Source organism: Phyllobates terribilis, unplaced genomic scaffold (genome assembly GCF_046119375.1).
Source record: "Phyllobates terribilis strain yellow unplaced genomic scaffold, ASM4611937v1 Scaffold_74__1_contigs__length_7073193, whole genome shotgun sequence".
NCBI classification, from domain to species: domain Eukaryota; kingdom Metazoa; phylum Chordata; class Amphibia; order Anura; family Dendrobatidae; genus Phyllobates; species Phyllobates terribilis.
The window spans coordinates 2769323-2787012 of record NW_027362834.1 but is presented as its reverse complement, the minus strand read 5'-3'; the positions used below and the strand labels follow the sequence as shown (position 1 = coordinate 2787012).

General features: G+C 45.2%; 13 non-coding genes across 13 annotated transcripts; all 13 read left to right on the top strand.

Moving 5' to 3' along the window:
* Window positions 1-779: 779 nt before the first annotated feature.
* LOC141195045 (U2 spliceosomal RNA) lies at window positions 780-970 on the top strand. Its single transcript, XR_012267654.1, has one exon. It is a non-coding gene; the product is annotated as a U2 spliceosomal RNA (small nuclear RNA).
* A 1122-nt stretch (window positions 971-2092) lies between these two features.
* Window positions 2093-2283, top strand: LOC141196060 (U2 spliceosomal RNA). The gene has a single exon (XR_012268627.1). It is a non-coding gene; the product is annotated as a U2 spliceosomal RNA (small nuclear RNA).
* Window positions 2284-3406: 1123 nt separating this feature from the next.
* On the top strand, window positions 3407-3597 carry LOC141195044 (U2 spliceosomal RNA). The gene has a single exon (XR_012267653.1). It is a non-coding gene; the product is annotated as a U2 spliceosomal RNA (small nuclear RNA).
* A 1119-nt stretch (window positions 3598-4716) lies between these two features.
* LOC141195043 (U2 spliceosomal RNA) lies at window positions 4717-4907 on the top strand. Its single transcript, XR_012267652.1, has one exon. It is a non-coding gene; the product is annotated as a U2 spliceosomal RNA (small nuclear RNA).
* A 1119-nt stretch (window positions 4908-6026) lies between these two features.
* LOC141195041 (U2 spliceosomal RNA) lies at window positions 6027-6217 on the top strand. Its single transcript, XR_012267650.1, has one exon. It is a non-coding gene; the product is annotated as a U2 spliceosomal RNA (small nuclear RNA).
* Window positions 6218-7334: 1117 nt separating this feature from the next.
* Window positions 7335-7525, top strand: LOC141195040 (U2 spliceosomal RNA). Its single transcript, XR_012267649.1, has one exon. It is a non-coding gene; the product is annotated as a U2 spliceosomal RNA (small nuclear RNA).
* Window positions 7526-8644: 1119 nt separating this feature from the next.
* Window positions 8645-8835, top strand: LOC141195994 (U2 spliceosomal RNA). Its single transcript, XR_012268563.1, has one exon. It is a non-coding gene; the product is annotated as a U2 spliceosomal RNA (small nuclear RNA).
* A 1120-nt stretch (window positions 8836-9955) lies between these two features.
* On the top strand, window positions 9956-10146 carry LOC141195039 (U2 spliceosomal RNA). Its single transcript, XR_012267648.1, has one exon. It is a non-coding gene; the product is annotated as a U2 spliceosomal RNA (small nuclear RNA).
* Window positions 10147-11266: 1120 nt separating this feature from the next.
* LOC141196632 (U2 spliceosomal RNA) lies at window positions 11267-11457 on the top strand. The gene has a single exon (XR_012269032.1). It is a non-coding gene; the product is annotated as a U2 spliceosomal RNA (small nuclear RNA).
* Window positions 11458-12575: 1118 nt separating this feature from the next.
* Window positions 12576-12766, top strand: LOC141195038 (U2 spliceosomal RNA). The gene has a single exon (XR_012267647.1). It is a non-coding gene; the product is annotated as a U2 spliceosomal RNA (small nuclear RNA).
* A 1119-nt stretch (window positions 12767-13885) lies between these two features.
* On the top strand, window positions 13886-14076 carry LOC141195037 (U2 spliceosomal RNA). The gene has a single exon (XR_012267646.1). It is a non-coding gene; the product is annotated as a U2 spliceosomal RNA (small nuclear RNA).
* A 1120-nt stretch (window positions 14077-15196) lies between these two features.
* On the top strand, window positions 15197-15387 carry LOC141195036 (U2 spliceosomal RNA). Its single transcript, XR_012267645.1, has one exon. It is a non-coding gene; the product is annotated as a U2 spliceosomal RNA (small nuclear RNA).
* A 1124-nt stretch (window positions 15388-16511) lies between these two features.
* LOC141195898 (U2 spliceosomal RNA) lies at window positions 16512-16702 on the top strand. The gene has a single exon (XR_012268469.1). It is a non-coding gene; the product is annotated as a U2 spliceosomal RNA (small nuclear RNA).
* The last annotated feature ends 988 nt before the right edge of the window (window positions 16703-17690 follow it).

Sequence of the window (17690 nt, the reverse complement as noted above, 5' to 3'; positions counted from 1 at the left end):
GTATATTGTTGCACACACACCATCTATTTAGCAAATGCCCTTGTTATCAACAGCAGCCTTTTAAACTCACCTGAGCTAACAGGTATGTGAGCTGGTTACTCTGCTGCGCTTAAAATTTCTTTTTTGGTTTGCTACAATGCCTTTTCTGAAACGTTGTCTCCCTCTGCTGGAACACTGACTTCTTTCATTTAATGCCTGCAGACTATAAAAGAGAAACCAACCCAAAAAGTTTGGTTGATTAGTCTGTGGCATTCTTTTAAACTGTTGCTTATGGCGGTCTCTGTGAGCTTCTCAGTGACATTCAGCCATCCAGGTATCCCGCCTGCAGTAGACGGAATGTGGCAATGGAACGCTGGCTGCGCGTGTCATAATAGGCTCTGAGCCTTTATATACCTGCGCACAGCAGCAGCCACCTTCAGTCTGCTGCTGGACAGCCAGCAGCAGCAGCAGCAGGAGAGGTAATTAATCAGCAACCCTCCTGCTAAGGGTAGACAGCTGCTCGTTCCACCCCCCCCCCCCGCCTTAATTGGTTCTCCTCCCTTCCAACGGTGTTGAGGCGGGTGGGAACAGCCGGGGGTTGAGGGTACTGTGCTAAAAGAGGTGGAGTTATGCAGATCTAAAACGCGTGGATTGCAGCAGCAGCAAGCCGAAAAGTGCAGGCATGTGAGGGATCTAGAGGTTGACAGCATGTCTTCTTAACGGGAGTCCAGGTGGCCATCTCCACAAATGGACTTTTCAGAATCCTTGGGTGGCACCGTAGTCGGAAACCAATTCTGGTTATCGCTTCTCGGCCTTTTGGCTAAGATCAAGTGTAGTATCTGTTCTTATCAGTTTAATATCTGATACGTCCCCTATCTGGGGACCATATATTAAATGGATTTTTAGAACAGGGAGATGGAAAAAGAGCTTGCTCTGTCCACTCCACGCATTGACCTGGTATTGCAGTATCTCCAGGACCGGTGCACCCCTTCTTTAATGCAGTTTCTAAAATCAGAAAGAATTGAATTCAATGCTTTTTGTTCATTTTGCTTGTTTGTCGGATTTTGGGATGGACTCTTTGGCTTTGCTTTTCTTCTCCTCATTGGATTTTTCATGTTAAAAGTTGCAGAAGCCAGATGACAAGCTCATTTTGGTTCAACTTCAGCAACTGTGCATTGCATTGCCATGTAATGTAATGTAATGCAATGCTATCTATCTAGCTCTCCCTCTATACTTCCTTTTGGATAAACAGACATATTAGGCAAGCATTTTGGAGCTTTCACCTAAATAACTACAGGTGGTGAGATAAGCTGCACAATATAATTGACCTTTCAGTATATTGTTGCACACACACCATCTATTTAGCAAATGCCCTTGTTATCAACAGCAGCCTTTTAAACTCACCTGAGCTAACAGGTATGTGAGCTGGTTACTCTGCTGCGCTTAAAATTTCTTTTTTGGTTTGCTACAATGCCTTTTCTGAAACGTTGTCTCCCTCTGCTGGAACACTGACTTCTTTCATTTAATGCCTGCAGACTATAAAAGAGAAACCAACCCAAAAAGTTTGGTTGATTAGTCTGTGGCATTCTTTTAAACTGTTGCTTATGGCGGTCTCTGTGAGCTTCTCAGTGACATTCAGCCATCCAGGTATCCCGCCTGCAGTAGACGGAATGTGGCAATGGAACGCTGGCTGCGCGTGTCATAATAGGCTCTGAGCCTTTATATACCTGCGCACAGCAGCAGCCACCTTCAGTCTGCTGCTGGACAGCCAGCAGCAGCAGCAGCAGGAGAGGTAATTAATCAGCAACCCTCCTGCTAAGGGTAGACAGCTGCTCGTTCCACCCCCCCCCCCCGCCTTAATTGGTTCTCCTCCCTTCCAACGGTGTTGAGGCGGGTGGGAACAGCCGGGGGTTGAGGGTACTGTGCTAAAAGAGGTGGAGTTATGCAGATCTAAAACGCGTGGATTGCAGCAGCAGCAAGCCGAAAAGTGCAGGCATGTGAGGGATCTAGAGGTTGACAGCATGTCTTCTTAACGGGAGTCCAGGTGGCCATCTCCACAAATGGACTTTTCAGAATCCTTGGGTGGCACCGTAGTCGGAAACCAATTCTGGTTATCGCTTCTCGGCCTTTTGGCTAAGATCAAGTGTAGTATCTGTTCTTATCAGTTTAATATCTGATACGTCCCCTATCTGGGGACCATATATTAAATGGATTTTTAGAACAGGGAGATGGAAAAAGAGCTTGCTCTGTCCACTCCACGCATTGACCTGATATTGCAGTATCTCCAGGACCGGTGCACCCCTTCTTTAATGCAGTTTCTAAAATCAGAAAGAATTGAATTCAATGCTTTTTGTTCATTTTGCTTGTTTGTCGGATTTTGGGATGGACTCTTTGGCTTTGCTTTTCTTCTCCTCATTGGATTTTTCATGTTAAAAGTTGCAGAAGCCAGATGACAAGCTCATTTTGGTTCAACTTCAGCAACTGTGCATTGCATTGCCATGTAATGTAATGTAATGCAATGCTATCTATCTAGCTCTCCCTCTATACCTCCTTTTGGATAAACAGACATATTAGGCAAGCATTTTGGAGCTTTCACCTAAATAACTACAGGTGGTGAGATAAGCTGCACAATATAATTGACCTTTCAGTATATTGTTGCACACACACCATCTATTTAGCAAATGCCCTTGTTATCAACAGCAGCCTTTTAAACTCACCTGAGCTAACAGGTATGTGAGCTGGTTACTCTGCTGCGCTTAAAATTTCTTTTTTGGTTTGCTACAATGCCTTTTCTGAAACGTTGTCTCCCTCTGCTGGAACACTGACTTCTTTCATTTAATGCCTGCAGACTATAAAAGAGAAACCAACCCAAAAAGTTTGGTTGATCAGTCTGTGGCATTCTTTTAAACTGTTGCTTATGGCGGTCTCTGTGAGCTTCTCAGTGACATTCAGCCATCCAGGTATCCCGCCTGCAGTAGACGGAATGTGGCAATGGAACGCTGGCTGCGCGTGTCATAATAGGCTCTGAGCCTTTATATACCTGCGCACAGCAGCAGCCACCTTCAGTCTGCTGCTGGACAGCCAGCAGCAGCAGCAGCAGGAGAGGTAATTAATCAGCAACCCTCCTGCTAAGGGTAGACAGCTGCTCGTTCCACCCCCCCCCCCCCGCCTTAATTGGTTCTCCTCCCTTCCAACGGTGTTGAGGCGGGTGGGAACAGCCGGGGGTTGAGGGTACTGTGCTAAAAGAGGTGGAGTTATGCAGATCTAAAACGCGTGGATTGCAGCAGCAGCAAGCCGAAAAGTGCAGGCATGTGAGGGATCTAGAGGTTGACAGCATGTCTTCTTAACGGGAGTCCAGGTGGCCATCTCCACAAATGGACTTTTCAGAATCCTTGGGTGGCACCGTAGTCGGAAACCAATTCTGGTTATCGCTTCTCGGCCTTTTGGCTAAGATCAAGTGTAGTATCTGTTCTTATCAGTTTAATATCTGATACGTCCCCTATCTGGGGACCATATATTAAATGGATTTTTAGAACAGGGAGATGGAAAAAGAGCTTGCTCTGTCCACTCCACGCATTGACCTGGTATTGCAGTATCTCCAGGACCGGTGCACCCCTTCTTTAATGCAGTTTCTAAAATCAGAAAGAATTGAATTCAATGCTTTTTGTTCATTTTGCTTGTTTGTCAGATTTTGGGATGGACTCTTTGGCTTTGCTTTTCTTCTCCTCATTGGATTTTTCATGTTAAAAGTTGCAGAAGCCAGATGACAAGCTCATTTTGGTTCAACTTCAGCAACTGTGCATTGCATTGCCATGTAATGTAATGTAATGCAATGCTATCTATCTAGCTCTCCCTCTATACTTCCTTTTGGATAAACAGACATATTAGGCAAGCATTTTGGAGCTTTCACCTAAATAACTACAGGTGGTGAGATAAGCTGCACAATATAATTGACCTTTCAGTATATTGTTGCACACACACCATCTATTTAGCAAATGCCCTTGTTATCAACAGCAGCCTTTTAAACTCACCTGAGCTAACAGGTATGTGAGCTGGTTACTCTGCTGCACTTAAAATTTCTTTTTTGGTTTGCTACAATGCCTTTTCTGAAACGTTGTCTCCCTCTGCTGGAACACTGACTTCTTTCATTTAATGCCTGCAGACTATAAAAGAGAAACCAACCCAAAAAGTTTGGTTGATTAGTCTGTGGCATTCTTTTAAACTGTTGCTTATGGCGGTCTCTGTGAGCTTCTCAGTGACATTCAGCCATCCAGGTATCCCGCCTGCAGTAGACGGAATGTGGCAATGGAACGCTGGCTGCGCATGTCATAATAGGCTCTGAGCCTTTATATACCTGCGCACAGCAGCAGCCACCTTCAGTCTGCTGCTGGACAGCCAGCAGCAGCAGCAGCAGGAGAGGTAATTAATCAGCAACCCTCCTGCTAAGGGTAGACAGCTGCTCGTTCCACCCCCCCCCGCCTTAATTGGTTCTCCTCCCTTCCAACGGTGTTGAGGCGGGTGGGAACAGCCGGGGGTTGAGGGTACTGTGCTAAAAGAGGTGGAGTTATGCAGATCTAAAACGCGTGGATTGCAGCAGCAGCAAGCCGAAAAGTGCAGGCATGTGAGGGATCTAGAGGTTGACAGCATGTCTTCTTAACGGGAGTCCAGGTGGCCATCTCCACAAATGGACTTTTCAGAATCCTTGGGTGGCACCGTAGTCGGAAACCAATTCTGGTTATCGCTTCTCGGCCTTTTGGCTAAGATCAAGTGTAGTATCTGTTCTTATCAGTTTAATATCTGATACGTCCCCTATCTGGGGACCATATATTAAATGGATTTTTAGAACAGGGAGATGGAAAAAGAGCTTGCTCTGTCCACTCCACGCATTGACCTGGTATTGCAGTATCTCCAGGACCGGTGCACCCCTTCTTTAATGCAGTTTCTAAAATCAGAAAGAATTGAATTCAATGCTTTTTGTTCATTTTGCTTGTTTGTCGGATTTTGGGATGGACTCTTTGGCTTTGCTTTTCTTCTCCTCATTGGATTTTTCATGTTAAAAGTTGCAGAAGCCAGATGAGAAGCTCATTTTGGTTCAACTTCAGCAACTGTGCATTGCATTGCCATGTAATGTAATGTAATGCAATGCTATCTATCTAGCTCTCCCTCTATACTTCCTTTTGGATAAACAGACATATTAGGCAAGCATTTTGGAGCTTTCACCTAAATAACTACAGGTGGTGAGATAAGCTGCACAATATAATTGACCTTTCAGTATATTGTTGCACACACACCATCTATTTAGCAAATGCCCTTGTTATCAACAGCAGCCTTTTAAACTCACCTGAGCTAACAGGTATGTGAGCTGGTTACTCTGCTGCGCTTAAAATTTCTTTTTTGGTTTGCTACAATGCCTTTTCTGAAACGTTGTCTCCCTCTGCTGGAACACTGACTTCTTTCATTTAATGCCTGCAGACTATAAAAGAGAAACCAACCCAAAAAGTTTGGTTGATTAGTCTGTGGCATTCTTTTAAACTGTTGCTTATGGCGGTCTCTGTGAGCTTCTCAGTGACATTCAGCCATCCAGGTATCCCGCCTGCAGTAGACGGAATGTGGCAATGGAGCGCTGGCTGCGCGTGTCATAATAGGCTCTGAGCCTTTATATACCTGTGCACAGCAGCAGCCACCTTCAGTCTGCTGCTGGACAGCCAGCAGCAGCAGCAGCAGGAGAGGTAATTAATCAGCAACCCTCCTGCTAAGGGTAGACAGCTGCTCGTTCCACCCCCCCCCCGCCTTAATTGGTTCTCCTCCCTTCCAACGGTGTTGAGGCGGGTGGGAACAGCCGGGGGTTGAGGGTACTGTGCTAAAAGAGGTGGAGTTATGCAGATCTAAAACGCGTGGATTGCAGCAGCAGCAAGCCGAAAAGTGCAGGCATGTGAGGGATCTAGAGGTTGACAGCATGTCTTCTTAACGGGAGTCCAGGTGGCCATCTCCACAAAAGACTTTTCAGAATCCTTGGGTGGCACCGTAGTCGGAAACCAATTCTGGTTATCGCTTCTCGGCCTTTTGGCTAAGATCAAGTGTAGTATCTGTTCTTATCAGTTTAATATCTGATACGTCCCCTATCTGGGGACCATATATTAAATGGATTTTTAGAACAGGGAGATGGAAAAAGAGCTTGCTCTGTCCACTCCACGCATTGACCTGGTATTGCAGTATCTCCAGGACCGGTGCACCCCTTCTTTAATGCAGTTTCTAAAATCAGAAAGAATTGAATTCAATGCTTTTTGTTCATTTTGCTTGTTTGTCGGATTTTGGGATGGACTCTTTGGCTTTGCTTTTCTTCTCCTCATTGGATTTTTCATGTTAAAAGTTGCAGAAGCCAGATGACAAGCTCATTTTGGTTCAACTTCAGCAACTGTGCATTGCATTGCCATGTAATGTAATGTAATGCAATGCTATCTATCTAGCTCTCCCTCTATACTTCCTTTTGGATAAACAGACATATTAGGCAAGCATTTTGGAGCTTTCACCTAAATAACTACAGGTGGTGAGATAAGCTGCACAATATAATTGACCTTTCAGTATATTGTTGCACACACACCATCTATTTAGCAAATGCCCTTGTTATCAACAGCAGCCTTTTAAACTCACCTGAGCTAACAGGTATGTGAGCTGGTTACTCTGCTGCGCTTAAAATTTCTTTTTTGGTTTGCTACAATGCCTTTTCTGAAACGTTGTCTCCCTCTGCTGGAACACTGACTTCTTTCATTTAATGCCTGCAGACTATAAAAGAGAAACCAACCCAAAAAGTTTGGTTGATTAGTCTGTGGCATTCTTTTAAACTGTTGCTTATGGCGGTCTCTGTGAGCTTCTCAGTGACATTCAGCCATCCAGGTATCCCGCCTGCAGTAGACGGAATGTGGCAATGGAACGCTGGCTGCGCGTGTCATAATAGGCTCTGAGCCTTTATATACCTGCGCACAGCAGCAGCCACCTTCAGTCTGCTGCTGGACAGCCAGCAGCAGCAGGAGAGGTAATTAATCAGCAACCCTCCTGCTAAGGGTAGACAGCTGCTCGTTCCACCCCCCCCCCCCCGCCTTAATTGGTTCTCCTCCCTTCCAACGGTGTTGAGGCGGGTGGGAACAGCCGGGGGTTGAGGGTACTGTGCTAAAAGAGGTGGAGTTATGCAGATCTAAAACGCGTGGATTGCAGCAGCAGCAAGCCGAAAAGTGCAGGCATGTGAGGGATCTAGAGGTTGACAGCATGTCTTCTTAACGGGAGTCCAGGTGGCCATCTCCACAAATGGACTTTTCAGAATCCTTGGGTGGCACCGTAGTCGGAAGCCAATTCTGGTTATCGCTTCTCGGCCTTTTGGCTAAGATCAAGTGTAGTATCTGTTCTTATCAGTTTAATATCTGATACGTCCCCTATCTGGGGACCATATATTAAATGGATTTTTAGAACAGGGAGATGGAAAAAGAGCTTGCTCTGTCCACTCCACGCATTGACCTGGTATTGCAGTATCTCCAGGACCGGTGCACCCCTTCTTTAATGCAGTTTCTAAAATCAGAAAGAATTGAATTCAATGCTTTTTGTTCATTTTGCTTGTTTGTCGGATTTTGGGATGGACTCTTTGGCTTTGCTTTTCTTCTCCTCATTGGATTTTTCATGTTAAAAGTTGCAGAAGCCAGATGACAAGCTCATTTTGGTTCAACTTCAGCAACTGTGCATTGCATTGCCATGTAATGTAATGTAATGCAATGCTATCTATCTAGCTCTCCCTCTATACTTCCTTTTGGATAAACAGACATATTAGGCAAGCATTTTGGAGCTTTCACCTAAATAACTACAGGTGGTGAGATAAGCTGCACAATATAATTGACCTTTCAGTATATTGTTGCACACACACCATCTATTTAGCAAATGCCCTTGTTATCAACAGCAGCCTTTTAAACTCACCTGAGCTAACAGGTATGTGAGCTGGTTACTCTGCTGCGCTTAAAATTTCTTTTTTGGTTTGCTACAATGCCTTTTCTGAAACGTTGTCTCCCTCTGCTGGAACACTGACTTCTTTCATTTAATGCCTGCAGACTATAAAAGAGAAACCAACCCAAAAAGTTTGGTTGATTAGTCTGTGGCATTCTTTTAAACTGTTGCTTATGGCGGTCTCTGTGAGCTTCTCAGTGACATTCAGCCATCCAGGTATCCCGCCTGCAGTAGACGGAATGTGGCAATGGAACGCTGGCTGCGCGTGTCATAATAGGCTCTGAGCCTTTATATACCTGCGCACAGCAGCAGCCACCTTCAGTCTGCTGCTGGACAGCCAGCAGCAGCAGCAGCAGGAGAGGTAATTAATCAGCAACCCTCCTGCTAAGGGTAGACAGCTGCTCGTTCCACCCCCCCCCGCCTTAATTGGTTCTCCTCCCTTCCAACGGTGTTGAGGCGGGTGGGAACAGCCGGGGGTTGAGGGTACTGTGCTAAAAGAGGTGGAGTTATGCAGATCTAAAACGCGTGGATTGCAGCAGCAGCAAGCCGAAAAGTGCAGGCATGTGAGGGATCTAGAGGTTGACAGCATGTCTTCTTAACGGGAGTCCAGGTGGCCATCTCCACAAATGGACTTTTCAGAATCCTTGGGTGGCACCGTAGTCGGAAACCAATTCTGGTTATCGCTTCTCGGCCTTTTGGCTAAGATCAAGTGTAGTATCTGTTCTTATCAGTTTAATATCTGATACGTCCCCTATCTGGGGACCATATATTAAATGGATTTTTAGAACAGGGAGATGGAAAAAGAGCTTGCTATGTCCACTCCACGCATTGACCTGGTATTGCAGTATCTCCAGGACCGGTGCACCCCTTCTTTAATGCAGTTTCTAAAATCAGAAAGAATTGAATTCAATGCTTTTTGTTCATTTTGCTTGTTTGTCGGATTTTGGGATGGACTCTTTGGCTTTGCTTTTCTTCTCCTCATTGGATTTTTCATGTTAAAAGTTGCAGAAGCCAGATGACAAGCTCATTTTGGTTCAACTTCAGCAACTGTGCATTGCATTGCCATGTAATGTAATGTAATGCAATGCTATCTATCTATCTCTCCCTCTATACTTCCTTTTGGATAAACAGACATATTAGGCAAGCATTTTGGAGCTTTCACCTAAATAACTACAGGTGGTGAGATAAGCTGCACAATATAATTGACCTTTCAGTATATTGTTGCACACACACCATCTATTTAGCAAATGCCCTTGTTATCAACAGCAGCCTTTTAAACTCACCTGAGCTAACAGGTATGTGAGCTGGTTACTCTGCTGCGCTTAAAATTTCTTTTTTGGTTTGCTACAATGCCTTTTCTGAAACGTTGTCTCCCTCTGCTGGAACACTGACTTCTTTCATTTAATGCCTGCAGACTATAAAAGAGAAACCAACCCAAAAAGTTTGGTTGATTAGTCTGTGGCATTCTTTTAAACTGTTGCTTATGGCGGTCTCTGTGAGCTTCTCAGTGACATTCAGCCATCCAGGTATCCCGCCTGCAGTAGACGGAATGTGGCAATGGAACGCTGGCTGCGCGTGTCATAATAGGCTCTGAGCCTTTATATACCTGCGCACAGCAGCAGCCACCTTCAGTCTGCTGCTGGACGGCCAGCAGCAGCAGCAGCAGGAGAGGTAATTAATCAGCAACCCTCCTGCTAAGGGTAGACAGCTGCTCGTTCCACCCCCCCCCCGCCTTAATTGGTTCTCCTCCCTTCCAACGGTGTTGAGGCGGGTGGGAACAGCCGGGGGTTGAGGGTACTGTGCTAAAAGAGGTGGAGTTATGCAGATCTTAAACGCGTGGATTGCAGCAGCAGCAAGCCGAAAAGTGCAGGCATGTGAGGGATCTAGAGGTTGACAGCATGTCTTCTTAACGGGAGTCCAGGTGGCCATCTCCACAAATGGACTTTTCAGAATCCTTGGGTGGCACCGTAGTCGGAAACCAATTCTGGTTATCGCTTCTCGGCCTTTTGGCTAAGATCAAGTGTAGTATCTGTTCTTATCAGTTTAATATCTGATACGTCCCCTATCTGGGGACCATATATTAAATGGATTTTTAGAACAGGGAGATGGAAAAAGAGCTTGCTCTGTCCACTCCACGCATTGACCTGGTATTGCAGTATCTCCAGGACCGGTGCACCCCTTCTTTAATGCAGTTTCTAAAATCAGAAAGAATTGAATTCAATGCTTTTTGTTCATTTTGCTTGTTTGTCGGATTTTGGGATGGACTCTTTGGCTTTGCTTTTCTTCTCCTCATTGGATTTTTCATGTTAAAAGTTGCAGAAGCCAGATGACAAGCTCATTTTGGTTCAACTTCAGCAACTGTGCATTGCATTGCCATGTAATGTAATGTAATGCAATGCTATCTATCTTGCTCTCCCTCTATACTTCCTTTTGGATAAACAGACATATTAGGCAAGCATTTTGGAGCTTTCACCTAAATAACTACAGGTGGTGAGATAAGCTGCACAATATAATTGACCTTTCAGTATATTGTTGCACACACACCATCTATTTAGCAAATGCCCTTGTTATCAACAGCAGCCTTTTAAACTCACCTGAGCTAACAGGTATGTGAGCTGGTTACTCTGCTGCGCTTAAAATTTCTTTTTTGGTTTGCTACAATGCCTTTTCTGAAACGTTGTCTCCCTCTGCTGGAACACTGACTTCTTTCATTTAATGCCTGCAGACTATAAAAGAGAAACCAACCCAAAAAGTTTGGTTGATTAGTCTGTGGCATTCTTTTAAACTGTTGCTTATGGCGGTCTCTGTGAGCTTCTCAGTGACATTCAGCCATCCATGTATCCCGCCTGCAGTAGACGGAATGTGGCAATGGAACGCTGGCTGCGCGTGTCATAATAGGCTCTGAGCCTTTATATACCTGCGCACAGCAGCAGCCACCTTCAGTCTGCTGCTGGACAGCCAGCAGCAGCAGCAGCAGGAGAGGTAATTAATCAGCAACCCTCCTGCTAAGGGTAGACAGCTGCTCGTTCCACCCCCCCCCCGCCTTAATTGGTTCTCCTCCCTTCCAACGGTGTTGAGGCGGGTGGGAACAGCCGGGGGTTGAGGGTACTGTGCTAAAAGAGGTGGAGTTATGCAGATCTAAAAAACGTGGATTGCAGCAGCAGCAAGCCGAAAAGTGCAGGCATGTGAGGGATCTAGAGGTTGACAGCATGTCTTCTTAACGGGAGTCCAGGTGGCCATCTCCACAAATGGACTTTTCAGAATCCTTGGGTGGCACCGTAGTCGGAAACCAATTCTGGTTATCGCTTCTCGGCCTTTTGGCTAAGATCAAGTGTAGTATCTGTTCTTATCAGTTTAATATCTGATACGTCCCCTATTTGGGGACCATATATTAAATGGATTTTTAGAACAGGGAGATGGAAAAAGAGCTTGCTCTGTCCACTCCACGCATTGACCTGGTATTGCAGTATCTCCAGGACCGGTGCACCCCTTCTTTAATGCAGTTTCTAAAATCAGAAAGAATTGAATTCAATGCTTTTTGTTCATTTTGCTTGTTTGTCGGATTTTGGGATGGACTCTTTGGCTTTGCTTTTCTTCTCCTCATTGGATTTTTCATGTTAAAAGTTGCAGAAGCCAGATGACAAGCTCATTTTGGTTCAACTTCAGCAACTGTGCATTGCATTGCCATGTAATGTAATGTAATGCAATGCTATCTATCTAGCTCTCCCTCTATACTTCCTTTTGGATAAACAGACATATTAGGCAAGCATTTTGGAGCTTTCACCTAAATAACTACAGGTGGTGAGATAAGCTGCACAATATAATTGACCTTTCAGTATATTGTTGCACACACACCATCTATTTAGCAAATGCCCTTGTTATCAACAGCAGCCTTTTAAACTCACCTGAGCTAACAGGTATGTGAGCTGGTTACTCTGCTGCGCTTAAAATTTCTTTTTTGGTTTGCTACAATGCCTTTTCTGAAACGTTGTCTCCCTCTGCTGGAACACTGACTTCTTTCATTTAATGCCTGCAGACTATAAAAGAGAAACCAACCCAAAAAGTTTGGTTGATTAGTCTATGGCATTCTTTTAAACTGTTGCTTATGGCGGTCTCTGTGGGCTTCTCAGTGACATTCAGCCATCCAGGTATCCCGCCTGCAGTAGACGGAATGTGGCAATGGAACGCTGGCTGCGCGTGTCATAATAGGCTCTGAGCCTTTATATACCTGCGCACAGCAGCAGCCACCTTCAGTCTGCTGCTGGACAGCCAGCAGCAGCAGCAGCAGGAGAGGTAATTAATCAGCAACCCTCCTGCTAAGGGTAGACAGCTGCTCGTTCCACCCCCCCCGCCTTAATTGGTTCTCCTCCCTTCCAACGGTGTTGAGGCGGGTGGGAACAGCCGGGGGTTGAGGGTACTGTGCTAAAAGAGGTGGAGTTATGCAGATCTAAAACGCGTGGATTGCAGCAGCAGCAAGCCGAAAAGTGCAGGCATGTGAGGGATCTAGAGGTTGACAGCATGTCTTCTTAACGGGAGTCCAGGTGGCCATCTCCACAAATGGACTTTTCAGAATCCTTGGGTGGCACCGTAGTCGGAAACCAATTCTGGTTATCGCTTCTCGGCCTTTTGGCTAAGATCAAGTGTAGTATCTGTTCTTATCAGTTTAATATCTGATACGTCCCCTATCTGGGGACCATATATTAAATGGATTTTTAGAACAGGGAGATGGAAAAAGAGCTTGCTCTGTCCACTCCACGCATTGACCTGGTATTGCAGTATCTCCAGGACCGGTGCACCCCTTCTTTAATGCAGTTTCTAAAATCAGAAAGAATTGAATTCAATGCTTTTTGTTCATTTTGCTTGTTTGTCGGATTTTGGGATGGACTCTTTGGCTTTGCTTTTCTTCTCCTCATTGGATTTTTCATGTTAAAAGTTGCAGAAGCCAGATGACAAGCTCATTTTGGTTCAACTTCAGCAACTGTGCATTGCATTGCCATGTAATGTAATGTAATGCAATGCTATCTATCTAGCTCTCCCTCTATACTTCCTTTTGGATAAACAGACATATTAGGCAAGCATTTTGGAGCTTTCACCTAAATAACTACAGGTGGTGAGATAAGCTGCACAATATAATTGACCTTTCAGTATATTGTTGCACACACACCATCTATTTAGCAAATGCCCTTGTTATCAACAGCAGCCTTTTAAACTCACCTGAGCTAACAGGTATGTGAGCTGGTTACTCTGCTGCGCTTAAAATTTCTTTTTTGGTTTGCTACAATGCCTTTTCTGAAACGTTGTCTCCCTCTGCTGGAACACTGACTTCTTTCATTTAATGCCTGCAGACTATAAAAGAGAAACCAACCCAAAAAGTTTGGTTGATTAGTCTGTGGCATTCTTTTAAACTGTTGCTTATGGCGGTCTCTGTGAGCTTCTCAGTGACATTCAGCCATCCAGGTATCCCGCCTGCAGTAGACGGAATGTGGCAATGGAACGCTGGCTGCGCGTGTCATAATAGGCTCTGAGCCTTTATATACCTGCGCACAGCAGCAGCCACCTTCAGTCTGCTGCTGGACAGCCAGCAGCAGCAGCAGCAGGAGAGGTAATTAATCAGCAACCCTCCTGCTAAGGGTAGACAGCTGCTCGTTCCACCCCCCCCCGCCTTAATTGGTTCTCCTCCCTTCCAACGGTGTTGAGGCGGGTGGGAACAGCCGGGGGTTGAGGGTACTGTGCTAAAAGAGGTGGAGTTATGCAGATCTAAAACGCGTGGATTGCAGCAGCAGCAAGCCGAAAAGTGCAGGCATGTGAGGGATCTAGAGGTTGACAGCATGTCTTCTTAACGGGAGTCCAGGTGGCCATCTCCACAAATGGACTTTTCAGAATCCTTGGGTGGCACCGTAGTCGGAAACCAATTCTGGTTATCGCTTCTCGGCCTTTTGGCTAAGATCAAGTGTAGTATCTGTTCTTATCAGTTTAATATCTGATACGTCCCCTATCTGGGGACCATATATTAAATGGATTTTTAGAACAGGGAGATGGAAAAAGAGCTTGCTCTGTCCACTCCACGCATTGACCTGGTATTGCAGTATCTCCAGGACCGGTGCACCCCTTCTTTAATGCAGTTTCTAAAATCAGAAAGAATTGAATTCAATGCTTTTTGTTAATTTTGCTTGTTTGTCGGATTTTGGGATGGACTCTTTGGCTTTGCTTTTCTTCTCCTCATTAGATTTTTCATGTTAAAAGTTGCAGAAGCCAGATGACAAGCTCATTTTGGTTCAACTTCAGCAACTGTGCATTGCATTGCCATGTAATGTAATGTAATGCAATGCTATCTATCTAGCTCTCCCTCTATACTTCCTTTTGGATAAACAGACATATTAGGCAAGCATTTTGGAGCTTTCACCTAAATAACTACAGGTGGTGAGATAAGCTGCACAATATAATTGACCTTTCAGTATATTGTTGCACACACACCATCTATTTAGCAAATGCCCTTGTTATCAACAGCAGCCTTTTAAACTCACCTGAGCTAACAGGTATGTGAGCTGGTTACTTTGCTGCGCTTAAAATTTCTTTTTTGGTTTGCTACAATGCCTTTTCTGAAACGTTGTCTCCCTCTGCTGGAACACTGAATTCTTTCATTTAATGCCTGCAGACTATAAAAGAGAAACCAACCCAAAAAGTTTGGTTGATTAGTCTGTGGCATTCTTTTAAACTGTTGCTTATGGCGGTCTCTGTGAGCTTCTCAGTGACATTCAGCCATCCAGGTATCCCGCCTGCAGTAGACGGAATGTGGCAATGGAACGCTGGCTGCGCGTGTCATAATAGGCTCTGAGCCTTTATATACCTGCGCACAGCAGCAGCCACCTTCAGTCTGCTGCTGGACAGCCAGCAGCAGCAGCAGCAGGAGAGGTAATTAATCAGCAACCCTCCTGCTAAGGGTAGACAGCTGCTCGTTCCACCCCCCCCCCGCCTTAATTGGTTCTCCTCCCTTCCAACGGTGTTGAGGCGGGTGGGAACAGCCGGGGGTTGAGGGTACTGTGCTAAAAGAGGTGGAGTTATGCAGATCTAAAACGCGTGGATTGCAGCAGCAGCAAGCCGAAAAGTGCAGGCATGTGAGGGATCTAGAGGTTGACAGCATGTCTTCTTAACGGGAGTCCAGGTGGCCATCTCCACAAATGGACTTTTCAGAATCCTTGGGTGGCACCGTAGTCGGAAACGAATTCTGGTTATCGCTTCTCGGCCTTTTGGCTAAGATCAAGTGTAGTATCTGTTCTTATCAGTTTAATATCTGATACGTCCCCTATCTGGGGACCATATATTAAATGGATTTTTAGAACAGGGAGATGGAAAAAGAGCTTGCTCTGTCCACTCCACGCATTGACCTGGTATTGCAGTATCTCCAGGACCGGTGCACCCCTTCTTTAATGCAGTTTCTAAAATCAGAAAGAATTGAATTCAATGCTTTTTGTTCATTTTGCTTGTTTGTCGTATTTTGGGATGGACTCTTTGGCTTTGCTTTTCTTCTCCTCATTGGATTTTTCATGTTAAAAGTTGCAGAAGCCAGATGACAAGCTCATTTTGGTTCAACTTCAGCAACTGTGCATTGCATTGCGATGTAATGTAATGTAATGTAATGCAATGCTCTCTATCTAGCTCTCCCTCTATACTTCCTTTTGGATAAACAGACATATTAGGCAAGCATTTTGGAGCTTTCACCTAAATAACTACAGGTGGTGAGATAAGCTGCACAATATAATTGACCTTTCAGTATATTGTTGCACACACACCATCTATTTAGCAAATGCCCTTGTTATCAACAGCAGCCTTTTAAACTCACCTGAGCTAACAGGTATGTGAGCTGGTTACTCTGCTGCGCTTAAAATTTCTTTTTTGGTTTGCTACAATGCCTTTTCTGAAACGTTGTCTCCCTCTGCTGGAACACTGACTTCTTTCATTTAATGCCTGCAGACTATAAAAGAGAAACCAACCCAAAAAGTTTGGTTGATTAGTCTGTGGCATTCTTTTAAACTGTTGCTTATGGCGGTCTCTGTGAGCTTCTCAGTGACATTCAGCCATCCAGGTATCTCGCCTGCAGTAGACGGAATGTGGCAATGGAACGCTGGCTGCGCGTGTCATAATAGGCTCTGAGCCTTTATATACCTGCGCACAGCAGCAGCCACCTTCAGTCTGCTGCTGGACAGCCAGCAGCAGCAGCATCAGGAGAGGTAATTAATCAGCAACCCTCCTGCTAAGGGTAGACAGCTGCTCGTTCCACCCCCCCCCGCCTTAATTGGTTCTCCTCCCTTCCAACGGTGTTGAGGCGGGTGGGAACAGCCGGGGGTTGAGGGTACTGTGCTAAAAGAGGTGGAGTTATGCAGATCTAAAACGCGTGGATTGCAGCAGCAGCAAGCCGAAAAGTGCAGGCATGTGAGGGATCTAGAGGTTGACAGCATGTCTTCTTAACGGGAGTCCAGGTGGCCATCTCCACAAATGGACTTTTCAGAATCCTTGGGTGGCACCGTAGTCGGAAACCAATTCTGGTTATCGCTTCTCGGCCTTTTGGCTAAGATCAAGTGTAGTATCTGTTCTTATCAGTTTAATATCTGATACGTCCCCTATCTGGGGACCATATATTAAATGGAATTTTAGAACAGGGAGATGGAAAAAGAGCTTGCTCTGTCCACTCCACGCATTGACCTGGTATTGCAGTATCTCCAGGACCGGTGCACCCCTTCTTTAATGCAGTTTCTAAAATCAGAAAGAATTGAATTCAATGCTTTTTGTTCATTTTGCTTGTTTGTCGGATTTTGGGATGGACTCTTTGGCTTTGCTTTTCTTCTCCTCATTGGATTTTTCATGTTAAAAGTTGCAGAAGCCAGATGACAAGCTCATTTTGGTTCAACTTCAGCAACTGTGCATTGCATTGCCATGTAATGTAATGTAATGTAATGCAATGCTATCTATCTAGCTCTCCCTCTATACTTCCTTTTGGATAAACAGACATATTAGGCAAGCATTTTGGAGCTTTCACCTAAATAACTACAGGTGGTGAGATAAGCTGCACAATATAATTGACCTTTCAGTATATTGTTGCACACACACCATCTATTTAGCAAATGCCCTTGTTATCAACAGCAGCCTTTTAAACTCACCTGAGCTAACAGGTATGTGAGCTGGTTACTCTGCTGCGCTTAAAATTTCTTTTTTGGTTTGCTACAATGCCTTTTCTGAAACGTTGTCTCCCTCTGCTGGAACACTGACTTCTTTCATTTAATGCCTGCAGACTATAAAAGAGAAACCAACCCAAAAAGTTTGGTTGATTAGTCTGTGGCATTCTTTTAAACTGTTGCTTATGGCGGTCTCTGTGAGCTTCTCAGTGACATTCAGCCATCCAGGTATCCCGCCTGCAGTAGACGGAATGTGGCAATGGAACGCTGGCTGCGCGTGTCATAATAGGCTCTGAGCCTTTATATACCTGCGCACAGCAGCAGCCACCTTCAGTCTGCTGCTGGACAGCCAGCAGCAGCAGCAGCAGGAGAGGTAATTAATCAGCAACCCTCCTGCTAAGGGTAGACAGCTGCTCGTTCCACCCCCCCCCCGCCTTAATTGGTTCTCCTCCCTTCCAACGGTGTTGAGGCGGGTGGGAACAGCCGGGGGTTGAGGGTACTGTGCTAAAAGAGGTGGAGTTATGCAGATCTAAAACGCATGGATTGCAGCAGCAG